Genomic DNA, 12289 nt, shown 5'->3' with positions numbered 1-12289 from the left:
CCACATCACCTACTCTATCGTGGATGGAAATGGTCTTATTGCATACAGGCCTGACACGTACCACCTGCTGTCATGGCTAGCTCAGACTTGGAAGATGAAGAGGATCATCAGCCTGAAGAGATGTAAGTGGAAGAATTTCCTAGCAACCAGAAGAGGCAGCTACTGCTGGCCTCAGAAGACAAAGAGGAGGAGCTAATACTCCCCTCCCATGCAAGGGCTCACCATGAGAGGAGAGCTACAAAGGCGCTTAACAAGACTATTGGCCAGAAAGAACCCTGCCCCATCAAAGGAACAAATCTGAGTCACACCACCCCCATATAAGGGAGCTATATACAATACACGTCCTTTGGTTACAATTCTGTTTACCTAATTGTAGCTGCCTTCTTATTTGTTCATATTTTTTACCATTAGTGTTATCTTTGAAAACCCTTTTAGTAAAGATGAAATACTAAACTTGGTGTCTGTGATTTCCATGGACCTGCAGCCTGAATCCAAAACACCTGATTACTTGTCTAATCCTTACAACAAAACCAATTGCATTTTCCTTATTCTAGGACAATAGTAATGTTAACATAAATCAGTTCACAAAATAATTCAAGAATGGGAATATAATGAATAGTCAATACTATATTTTAATCACTGCTAGGAGAAGAGTTTTCAACATCTTTTATGTCAGGAGCTTGCCATATATATGAAGAAATGATTGGGAAAAAAATTAGTTCCTAAAAAGATCACACAATCAAATCTACAGCTGATACATCTTACATCATAGATAACAAAGTTGCCAATCTCTATCCTTCATATACCATAATCTACTTTGATGTATCTCTCATTTAATATAATTTTTATGCTTCCAAGCAAGTTTCATATCCCCTATCTGAATCTGAAAAACAATTGATTGATCAGATTTTAATTCTGTCATAACTGACAGCATCTTCTGAAGGAAGGAAGAAGAGAATCAATTATAATTGGTCCCCCTGGTTTCTAATGCTCCCTGCAGAAACCTGAGCATCAGTTCTAATGAATCTGTCATCATTACAGGGCTTAACTTAACACTTAACGAAAATCAGGATTTCATCTTCAGCCCACTGAGGGACTAGACTATTGTTAGAGAAAGTTATCCTATTATAATCTACTATAATATAATTATATACAGGAAATCTTCAAATTACAACAGTAATGGAGCCTGCCCATCACAATTGTAATTTGTAATGGTGATAAAATGAGTTAATCGTGTAACTCATGACCTTTTTTGCAGCAACGGTTAAGTGGATGCAGTCATAAAATGGAAACTGTGATCATTAAGTGAACACATGACCACAAACTGGAAGTAAATGCTGGTTTCACCAAAACCATCATAAAACATGGTCATGTGACTGCGGGACTCTGCAAATGGCTGTAAATACAGCCCAACTGCTGATCACCGGAAGTGTAGTCATGTGACTGCAAGAGGAAGTGGGCAGCAACCATCAAAACTTCAATCCAGGTCATAAGTACCCCAAAGGTAGGTCTGCTAGAACGTTGAACAGTCACTAAGAGATCAGTCAAAGGTCAAAGACTACTTTTATATACACACAGTACATGTATAACCTCACACTATTCCAGGACTAAGCAAAGCTCATGTAAGCATAAGAAATAGTAAACCACAGAAAGCTAAGGCAGGAAATGAAAAATTCAAGAAAAGAAAACTACATCTATTTCATACCAACACCATTCACTATAATCCTCCATACCTTCCTATTCTTATAAATCATTCTTATAAATAGCCATTTTTGCTTCATATAGAAAATATTTCTTCCTCACAATAGACTTCTGACCAGCCACCACTTTTATCTGTATTTACATTTTGTAATTCATTCATCCATTTTCCCATCTTCAATAAACACTCTTCCTAAGTACACAAATTCTTTTAATTCTTTTATTTTTTGTCCATCATTTATGTATAGCCTGTAGTCATTTGTTTCATTTTTCTTACATGTAATGACTTTAGTGTTTCATATATTAAATTTTAGCTTCATACTTCTTGTTGCATCATACAGTCTAACATTCATGGTAAATCATTTGATTTTTCAACTTACAAAAAAGAGAAATCCTACATTTATGTTTCCAACATCACTACAAGCATTTCTTACACATGTATTAATAAATACATTAAACAAAAGAGAATATATTATTGTCTCATGCTGACAATGTTGAACCTTTCCACCATGCACTCCATTATCTTCCATGCTGTATTTCCGTCATATTTCTCTTTTACTGTATTGAGTAACTGCCAACTCCGTATTCATGCAAAGTATTTTATAATTCATGCTCATTCACTTTATCATAAGCTAAGTCAATAAATGTGTGATAAAGTTTCTTTATCATGCTTATACCTTTTACAGTGACCTGCTAAAGAGCAAAACAACTGTGTATATACCCTCTGCTTGGCATAAAGATACAGTATATTCCGGCGTATAAGGCAACCCGGCGTATAAGACGACCCCTGTCTTTGGCGCTGAGTCGCATGCCTAGAAAGTCGTCTTATACGCTGGAAACTACCGTTATTTCTGGCATATAAGACGACTTGGCGTATAAGACGAATCCCGTTTTTGGAGCCAATTTTAAAGCTTGCGAAAGTTGTCTTATATGCCAGAAAGTACGGTACATTTTGTTTCCCAAATCTTGCTCATTGTCACTTCTCATAATAAAATTGTCATTTTAATGAGAATTCTGCCAAATGTCTTTCAGGCACACTTAACCAATTAAGTGTCCTGCAGCTTTTGCATTCATTAGCTATCTCCCCTTTGTATGGGGGAACAAGAACAGCCTTTTTATCGGACACAGCTGCACTGTTTCACATACTTGTTAATCAGGTTACACAGCTACTCCAATTGAGTCCTACCAGTTCTAGAGAATAGCAATAAGGGGTCAGTTTACTTTAAATACAGACTTACACATCCACATCCCATATTTAGATGTGATAGATTTTACAATGGAGAAAATTTCCTTCTACATTGTGTTTTGATAAATTACACGTATGCAGGCAAAATTCATCTATTTTTATTACTGAAGATGCCACTATGCTTTGAGACTAAATACATGCTATTAAAATGTAGATACATATTTGATATGTTAGACTAATAATATCTCGCCATTCTACTTTCTTAAGAAAGAGTAGCCATATGCTGGTGATAATTGCTTTATTGCAGCAAAAAGAAAGGCAATAGCGATCATTAAGCCTTCTTCCCACACTTTTTTTTCCCCTCAGTGGAAACTACTTGCCTCAAATAAGACTTTCAAAGGAAAAAAGCAAGTCTCTGAAGGCAAATTCCATTTGGAAACTGTGTGGGGCTGAGTTCTTTTAGGTTAAGAAAATGATGTAATCAATCCTAACTATGCTATTTTAAGCATACCGTTAACAATAGAACTGGAACTTTGAAAGCATGTAAAGGGCACCCTCATAAATTGACTGATCTAATGAGTGTGGACTGCCACAAAACAAAGCAAACTAGTGATCTCCCCACCCCACCCCAGGATAGAAGGCTCATTGGAGGTCTTTCACTCTAACCCAGAGTTCTCCAACCTTTCCAGCTTTGCAGATTGGCGGGGGGGGGGGGAGGAGAAGGGATAGTTCCGTGTGAGTGGTGGGTGCACACACACACACACACACATCTCCATTTGTGCAAGTGACAGGCACACATGCGTGGAGCTCCATTTGTGTAAGCAGTAGCCACCCGCATAAGTGGGGATATGCCCCCGTGCTTGCCCGCCACAGCCCAGTTCCAAAGGGCTCAAGGCCTGGTAGGGCACCACAGCCCAGGGGTTGGGGACCCCTGCTCTAACCTCCTCAGATGATCCCAGCTTTTAACTGAAAATCCCTAGCATCCACAATTCCACGCTCTTCCACCAATTAATAACTTTCAAGGTTAGGAAATTCATCCTTATTTCAAGTTCTCTGTGAAGCTTCCACCCACTGGTTTTTGTCCTGCTCATTTTCTCTGAGACAGCCTTTCAAGTACTGGAAGACTGCTATGAAGTCTCTCCTTTACCTTCTTTTCTTAGTTAAACATATCCAGTTCTTTAACCATTCTTCCTAGGATTTAGCCTCCCAACCCCTCACCATCTTGGTTACTGTTCTCTGCACTCTTTCCAGTTGCTTGGCATGTGTTACTGTGGTAACAAAACTGGACACTGTGTTCTAAATTTGACCAGAGCAGAACTATCAGTTCCTGTCTTCTCAACATTATAATTCTATTGTTGCAACCTGAGATTATATTGGCTCCTTTGGCAGCTGCAATATATTGTTGGCACATGCTTAATCTATAGTCCACCAGGACATCCAGATCCTTCTCATAAGTACTACTGCCAACCAGGTGCCTTCTATATTGGAGTTTTTCATTTAGCTTTTTATAGAGAACATCCAAGATAGTCTCTGCCTTTTCCTGTTTGTTTGGTTGGTTGGTTGGTTGTTTTGGAGAACAGAAGCTACATGTGAGCCATTCAAAAGATATGTTTATAGGTAGGTCTTGACCTACGACTGGTTGCTTGACAACTGTTTGAAATTATGATGGACTCAAAAAAAGGTATTTATAAATGACTGCTCAAGAGTTATGACTGCTGCACTACATCATGGTTACATGATCACATTTGGGGTACGTGATCACTGGCTCACATTTATATCTAGCTGCAGCATCCCATGGTCACATGATCACATTTTGCAACTTTTTTTGCCATTTTACAACCAAAAAAGTCCATTTGATAATAGAGGTTTGCACTTATAACCCTGTGGTTCACCTGACAACTACAGTGACTTGCTTAACAATCATCATAAAAACAATTGTAAAATCAAGCCTGGTAATATGGAGCCTTGACTTACAACCACAATAACTTACAATCACAATTCCAGTCCTAATTATGATTGTAATCAGTGCTTTAAGTAGTGGTTCTTTGCTCATGCTAACATGCTTTGAAAAGGGCATTCTTCAATATTTTTCTCCAGCCTTAGGAGGAAAAAAATAAAATTTAGAACTTATAATGCTTCTGCCAATTTTACCCCCCACTAATATACTTCATATCCAATCTGCAAAAATATGATTTGGATAGACCTACTGAAGCAGAAGGGAAAATAATTAGCTTCTACAACCCTTTCTTTGTGTTAATCTCTTCTCATAATTGTCACTATTGCAATTTGTTGCAAACTCTTAAAGACAGGAGTTTTGTAATTTGCTTTTCTTTGTATTAACTTACAGAGTAAAACAATTAATGAGAGTGGGCAATTATAATTCTCTGAAATATGGCCTTTCATCCCCCATATTCTTCAAGCCTTATTGCTTATATTCATGCATATCCAGAACTTACAGGTTCAGTATTAATTATTTGAATAATTAATAATTTAATATTTCCTTTTTTCATGCTGACTTTTGAATGAGGCAGCACTGATATTCCATTCCAAGTTCTATCCATTCCAGTTTGTGCTCCCATAGAACAAATCATTCTTTTACCTGAGAAAACTGTGGGTATTTGTCTTCCCATAGTATTTTTCATTCAGCATTTACTACTGACAAGTGATCAAGATCTTGGCTCTATACTATGGAGGCATGTTGAGAGCTCTGATTCACATGTTGAAAGAGATGTAATTGTTTTGGTTTGCAAAGAAAGACCAAGCAAAGGTAAAACCTCATAGCAGACCAAGAATGACATGTACAGTATATATAGCAAAAAGATATTTCAACTCTTTATTTTCTTTTTCTTGGGATACTTCAGCTATTTCTTCCCTCCCTCCCATTGTTTTTATTTAGCCCATTTCCTCCTATCTTTTTTCAGTATTTCTGCCTTACTAAACTCCCCACCCAAACTTTCTAATCCTGGTGTCTTCCAGATGTGTTGAAATATATCATCCTCCACCCAATGGAAGTTTTGTTAGATTTAACATTAACATTTGCATGTTGTGTTATTTTGTTTCACCATTGTTTATTAAATAAGCCACAAATTGCTAGATTCATATAACATGCTAAGCTACATAGGGTTTATAAACCATCATGGCTGGATTGATATAGCATGTGTATACCACAAAACATAATTTATAAACTTTGATGGCTGAGTCCACGAGCATATATAATCAATGTATTCTCAGTAGTTCAGCTCATGTGTAATTTTAGAACTATAATGTTAGATGAAAAATAGGAAGTCAGTTAGTCTAACCGGCTGCTCATGTAGGATCTGTTATACATATTTTGACATATATATCTATTTTCTGTTTGCGTATCTCCTGTAAAAGAAAATGATTATTCTGAGAAAGCTTATCTTGCTGGTGAAAAATTTGCAGTAAGAATTTTCTTCTAATGTTTCACCAAAAGCTGGTATTTTGATTTTAGTGCTACTTCATTTTCTGCAAGTTAAACTTCTAGATATTATTTTTCTTTTACTCTTGCAAATGTATAGCCATTCTTTTAACAGTTCACGGTGTTCGAGTCCAATATCAAACATGATGTGATAGTTCTTGATCAAGGCTAAGGTTGTATTGTCTCCTTTGTCTCTTCCTTCAAGTTATCCTGTACTTTCTCTGACATAATTGGTTATCACCAAACTGTCAAAATAAGGTCCGCCTTTGTTCTTCAAAGCAGAATTATTAATCACAGTTAATTACAAGCTCCACCAACCATTTTAGTTTAAATCAGGCACACATCTCTTTAGCGGAATCTGTCATTCCTTCAAAATAATCCACAAATTTTTCAGCCTGCACTGCATTGGTTGCTAAAGCATACAATGACTAATAAATAATTTCATGTTTGTGTTATGTCTTATTTTTATGATTGATAGATTATACAGGGCTTTGATTGTATGGAAAGACAACCTATTTCTCTGTCCACAGAATATGTTAAGCTAGAATGTAATTTACATGTTTGTAGCTTTGTTAGAAATGCAGCCAATATACTTTATAAACCATAAACCATATTTAACAAATTAATATGTTTATCCAACCATTACTAAGTATAGTGTGCAGAGTTTTGTGTTTTTTTAAGTAAATACAAAATATCACCAAATTTAAAAAGCTTCACTTGTATTATTTTGGGGGGTCTTCATCACAAGGCATAAAGCTACATTTCTTCCTTACTGCTGAATTAACTCTTTCTCTGAAGCTAATTACATTGCAAAGCAACAATACGTAACACAAAGGGATTTGAACTACAGTTCTCCATAAATCCTTGCCATTGGCCAACTAGCTAGAAGTGATTGGAGCTGTATGTCATGCAAACTAAAACAGACAATACCAGATTGTCCATTTAAAAGCCTTGTTCCTCTCTGGAAAAGGAGGTTTTGCTCCCTTCAGAATATGAAAAATGAAGGACAGATGAAAATACATGTTTATCAATGTGTAAAATCTAATCCCTAACATGCATAATGAAATATTCCAATCCAGGAAAAACTTCTGCATGTGACCTTGTAAAATCTCTGGCAGTTATTAGAGCAACTACTGACACAAATATAAGAAATGCATTATGAGAAAAAAGCACAAATGTTTGCATAAAGCTGATATGTGATAATCTATAGTCAGAGTTCCTTGGCTAGGAAAAAATGATTTTCAGAATAATTCAAAGAAAATTATTGCCATGGGCGAAACGTACAGTGGAATAAAAATTATCAGAAGGCAAATGGGGGAGATAGAGCCATTGCTTCCATGTAGCTCCTGAAGATATTCATCATTTTTATGGGTAGGTACATACATTTTATGGGCAGGTGCATACTTTGAAACAAGCCACTGGGCTGAAGACACTCACCTTGTTTATTTTCTAAGCATGCTAATGGAGCTTGTATAAAATTTAAAGGACTGAATGAGAATGAAAATAATTTCATGAAAGGATATTGCATTCTTTGCTACATGCCACTTCTTTTTTCATTCCGTGTAAATTAATCTTTAAATATGTGAAAATGTAGAAGAGATAATGGGATTAGGCAAGGCCAAAGGGAGATAGATGGCTATGAGCACTAACTTGGGATTTCCAGGAATAATTACATTTTTAGAAATAAACGCAGCAATTTAAATAAATACGTGTAAAGAGTGGCATGGTGTCCTAGTGGTGAAGACATTTGCCACTTACTCAGAAGGTTGAGAGTTGAATCTTAAGTAGCGGCATGTTTCTCTCCTAGAGCGCAAAGAAAAAATGTCTTTTGCGAACTCTGTATAGGTGTCAGGAAGGCATTCAGCCAGTAAATGCTCAGCTTCATACAGTCGTAAAAAGGGTTTTATAAAATAAAAATACAGTGTATTATATTGTAGTGAGAAAGACTATCTAGATGACATATGCCTGCCTGCTTTGCTGCTGGTGTCAAAGGTTAAACTACCTGTAGGCAGTTTTAAGATCTCTATCAGCTTCTGAGGTGCTTTATCTTTGAAACAGCCTTGAGTTGGGCAAACAACTTGAAAAACAACTTCAAATAGAGGACTGACTCCTTTAAAGTAGAACAGATGTTGAACTAGATACAGTCTTGCTCTCTAGTAGATCCTTGCTCTGACTCATTATAAAAGTCCTCATATATTTTATAAATAGTACAGCTTTATACCTCCCTTTTGACAATACCATAGTTTAGCTCTAGCCATCATCACCTGCAGTTTTCCTTTATCTTCATTAACAAGCTCTCAAGAGGAGTGATTGTTTTGATATTTTTAGCAACAAATATTCATGGTCCCTCTGCCCCCACTACAATCATCCTTCTTAACCAGTTTTACTAGTATAACAAGTCTGAAAACATACTGTTGGTCAGGAAAACCTATACAGCGGCTCTTACAGAATATCTAAAATAAGCTAAGAAATGACATTAGAGTAGGAAAATGTGGAAAAACCCAACTGAAAGCAGGAGTATGTATAATAGTGGTCTGAAATTTGACTTCCAGCACCCTAAATGTTTTGTTTTCTGGGGAAAGAAGCTTCTTTTTTTACTATCTCATCTTAGATTGTTTAAACAATTAGGGAAGTGATTTTTTTTTTTTTTTGTATATTTTATTGAGTACAATGCAAACTCCCTGGTTGTCACTGCTTGCTTGGTAATCTGAAAAGGTTGCATGGGAAAAATACTTTTATTGAGATTAAATTGACTTCTATTAAATGTGAGAAACCATGGAGATAATGGATAACTAACTGAATATTGTTCAATAAAAGATGAGACCTTTGCATATGATTTGGACTGCTCAGAACTAAATTATTGTAAATAGAATCCTCATGTCAGATGTAACAATTTTGTTGAGAGATGTATTAATATATTTTTATCAAATTAACTGAATGATGTTGTTTTTAATGCAGAATGTTGGGGAATGTTCCTTAGTTGGAGAAAGTACATAAAGACTCACTTACCTACCTAAAACTGCAAAATATTCATATATTCCAACAATTAATCACCATCTTTGTTGGGATGATAGGATTTATATCAAATAGATCTCCAGGGCACTGGAAGAGGGTAGAGGAGGTTAATTTACAGTTTTATATTTAAAATGTTATGCAACATTTTACAAATAATATCAGAGCAACACAAATTAACAAACCCACATTCTTCCTAGTTTGTGGTGGAATATACAGTATACTTCTCTTACAGAAGAATAACATGAAGTCTAAAAGATAACCCACACAAAGCTATGAATAAACAACATCTGTTTCCTTCATACCCTGCTTTTGAACTTCCCATCTTCCAGCCACTATGAAAAGCATCATATTGGGCCACATTCTCCTTTATCATAAAAGTGTTTGGTGCCAAATCCAATAAATACCCATCCAAATCCAATAACTGCCCATTAACCACACTGACTGTATTTTCAAATCAGCTTTCTGGCAACTCATAAAAATTCTTACCTATATTGTTTTGCACTAGAATCACTAACACAATATTAACTTTGAAAACATGTTATATTCTCCAGTTTTGCTAATGTACTGTATGTTCCTGGCATATTAAAAAAAGGTTTCAGGAGCTTTGTAACAGACTTGAAATCTCTGTGTAAATATCAGGATTGATATGGGATAAGACAAGAGCAGGTTGAAGTAAGTCAACAGGTATCCAACTAGCTGCTAAGTTAACAATATTAGAACAGCTAGAAGAAAAGCAAAAGATCCAATACAAGGTTTGCTGACAACAGGTGTCTTCAAACTTGGCCATTTTATGATTTGTGGACTTCAACTCCCAGAATTCCTCGCCAGGCACGCTGGCTGGGAGTTGAAGTCCACAAGTCATAAGAGAGCCAGGTTTGAAGATCCCTGGCTGACAATATAAAAACCACATACAAAAGCTATTTAGATGTCAGAAAAAATAAAATAATATGCCAGTATATTACACTACATTTGTTAGGTTTAATTAATACTTCATTAACAGACAGCAGATTATACCTTGAGTGTCCAGCTGAATAAAAAGCAGGAAGCTATGGTTTCTTATTACAAGAGCCCAGGGGAAATTCTAGGAGATTTTAACAAAGGCTAAATATTTATTAAATTTATAATATGTATTTTTAATGTTAACAATAATCCAAACTATTGGATCTCATCTATGGGTAGGTGGATATTAAATATAGCAGCCAAGTGTGATACAATGTTTTTCAGTTTCCATAACTGTACATATCAGTTGCTGAATATGAAAAGAAATAATATTTTATTATTAATTCTACTAGGCATCTAATTCTAGGCATTTAATTGATGACTGAGAAACAAACACTTAATGCAGTTTTTCTCAGTATGAACTATTCACATCTTCTATACACAATAAAAAGAATTATAGCTGCTAATCCAATCTTAGAGTCTTGCACACCTACAGTAGATAAAAACTTGAAAAGATCCCTAATGAAACAGGCCAGCAGTCTGTTTTCTCTGAGATGCCCCGGGGAAACTCTCAATCAGATATCAAGATAATTACCACCTTCCCATTGTTGCTCCTTAGTTACTGGTACTCAGACACTTAACACTTCTGAACTAGATGCACCATATAACATTATGGCTAATAATATTTAGGTAGTCAATCATCACATTTTATGGTACCAAATTTCATGCATATATATTTTGAAGTGTGTAAAGATATACTTTCTTCGTCCTAATCTCTTCTGTTTTTGAAACATCAATTAAGGGGGCGGGGGAGGTTAGAGTATCCAGCCTTACCAGAAGCAGTTTATTTTGAATAAAGATTTAAATGAAAGTTAACAAGAGAATTATTCAGCACAGAAAGTCAGCACCAAGCATCCTAGTTTGTTGCTCGATCCTCCTTTTTGGCAACGTGTTAGGAATGTGATTCAGAGCATACTTTATCTTCACAAGTCTCAAGATGTTGAGTATGGACTCTGGATCCCTCTTTGTCTGAAATACTACAGATTGTTACAGAATAAACCCAAATTTTGAAATGTTTCTAGAGATAAACCTGGGGATGGGTCCAATCATAGTAGTTTTCTTGTATTGCCATGTCCTACAAAGTAAGATTTTTGGAGGTCTATCAGGATCTTCTGATTCACTGGATTCTACCCACACAGAGACAAACAATAGAATCCTTCTGCTTCTCAGAAATCCCATTCTGTTTCAAGGTAGTTCTCCAAGGAAGTGGGAAATACATAAAAAATGTGGCAATCCAATACATTTTGACAAATGAAAAACATAGGGCCAACAGTTCAATATATTTTGTTTAGCTATTAAGGTATAAACTTGTACTTAAATGTATCTCCCTAAAATTTGGACAAATTACCTGGTACTGCAGATATTTTCCCCTGTAATTCCTGTAAGCTTCTGCTATCATGGCCAATGTTTGGGGATTTGTAGTTCAAAATCATTGGCATAAAGCCTGATTTGTTATATTCTATGTAGGACCAACAATGGTTTGAGCTTTTCCATACCATCCCTTTCACTGGATGACTCAGAGTTCAATGACTCTCTCTCACACACACATACAGTACAAACACACACTTATACACATTTCTGATATATAAAACTATTATACCCATGGAAACCACAGAAATATTACATCAACCCTACATGGGAAAGGAATAATTAACAGAATTTGAAGTATATGCAGTATATTAAACTCAATTCTTAGAGGAGTATTTGGTAAACTATCTTCCTAACTGAGATCAAAATATTATTTGGCTTTCAATTGTGGAAAGGCAAATATTTCAGATACAGTTATAAGGATGATATGTTTCTTTCAGCAACTCCACAGTTTATTATATAACAGTGGATTTATTTTATTTATTTTCATATCTAAGTAATAAAATGGAAATTATAATTTGAATAGTAGTAAGGAAAACAGTTTCATTTCTATATCTAGAATTGTAAGTTTTACTGTTAGTATT

The 12289-nt window shown here is 35.6% G+C and overlaps 1 protein-coding gene across 11 annotated transcripts in view; it reads right to left on the bottom strand.

Annotated features, from left to right (window-relative positions):
- Positions 1–12289, bottom strand: part of PDE4D (phosphodiesterase 4D) — a 693804-nt gene that overhangs the window by 272278 nt on the left and 409237 nt on the right. The window contains exon 1 of one of the 11 annotated variants that reach the window (XM_039320145.1): positions 9337–9394. The exons of the other annotated variants lie outside the window; for them this stretch is intronic. The gene's annotated coding sequence lies outside the window, so the exon portion shown is untranslated. Of the gene's footprint in view, positions 1–9336; positions 9395–12289 lie in introns of those variants that run through there. 11 annotated transcript variants of the gene reach the window in all.

This window comes from Crotalus tigris, unplaced genomic scaffold (assembly GCF_016545835.1).
Source record: "Crotalus tigris isolate CLP2741 ecotype Arizona unplaced genomic scaffold, ASM1654583v1 scf7180000017604.1628558, whole genome shotgun sequence".
Taxonomy (NCBI): domain Eukaryota; kingdom Metazoa; phylum Chordata; class Lepidosauria; order Squamata; family Viperidae; genus Crotalus; species Crotalus tigris.
The sequence above is the reverse complement of the archived record's forward strand: the minus strand, read 5'-3'. Positions and strand labels throughout refer to the sequence as shown.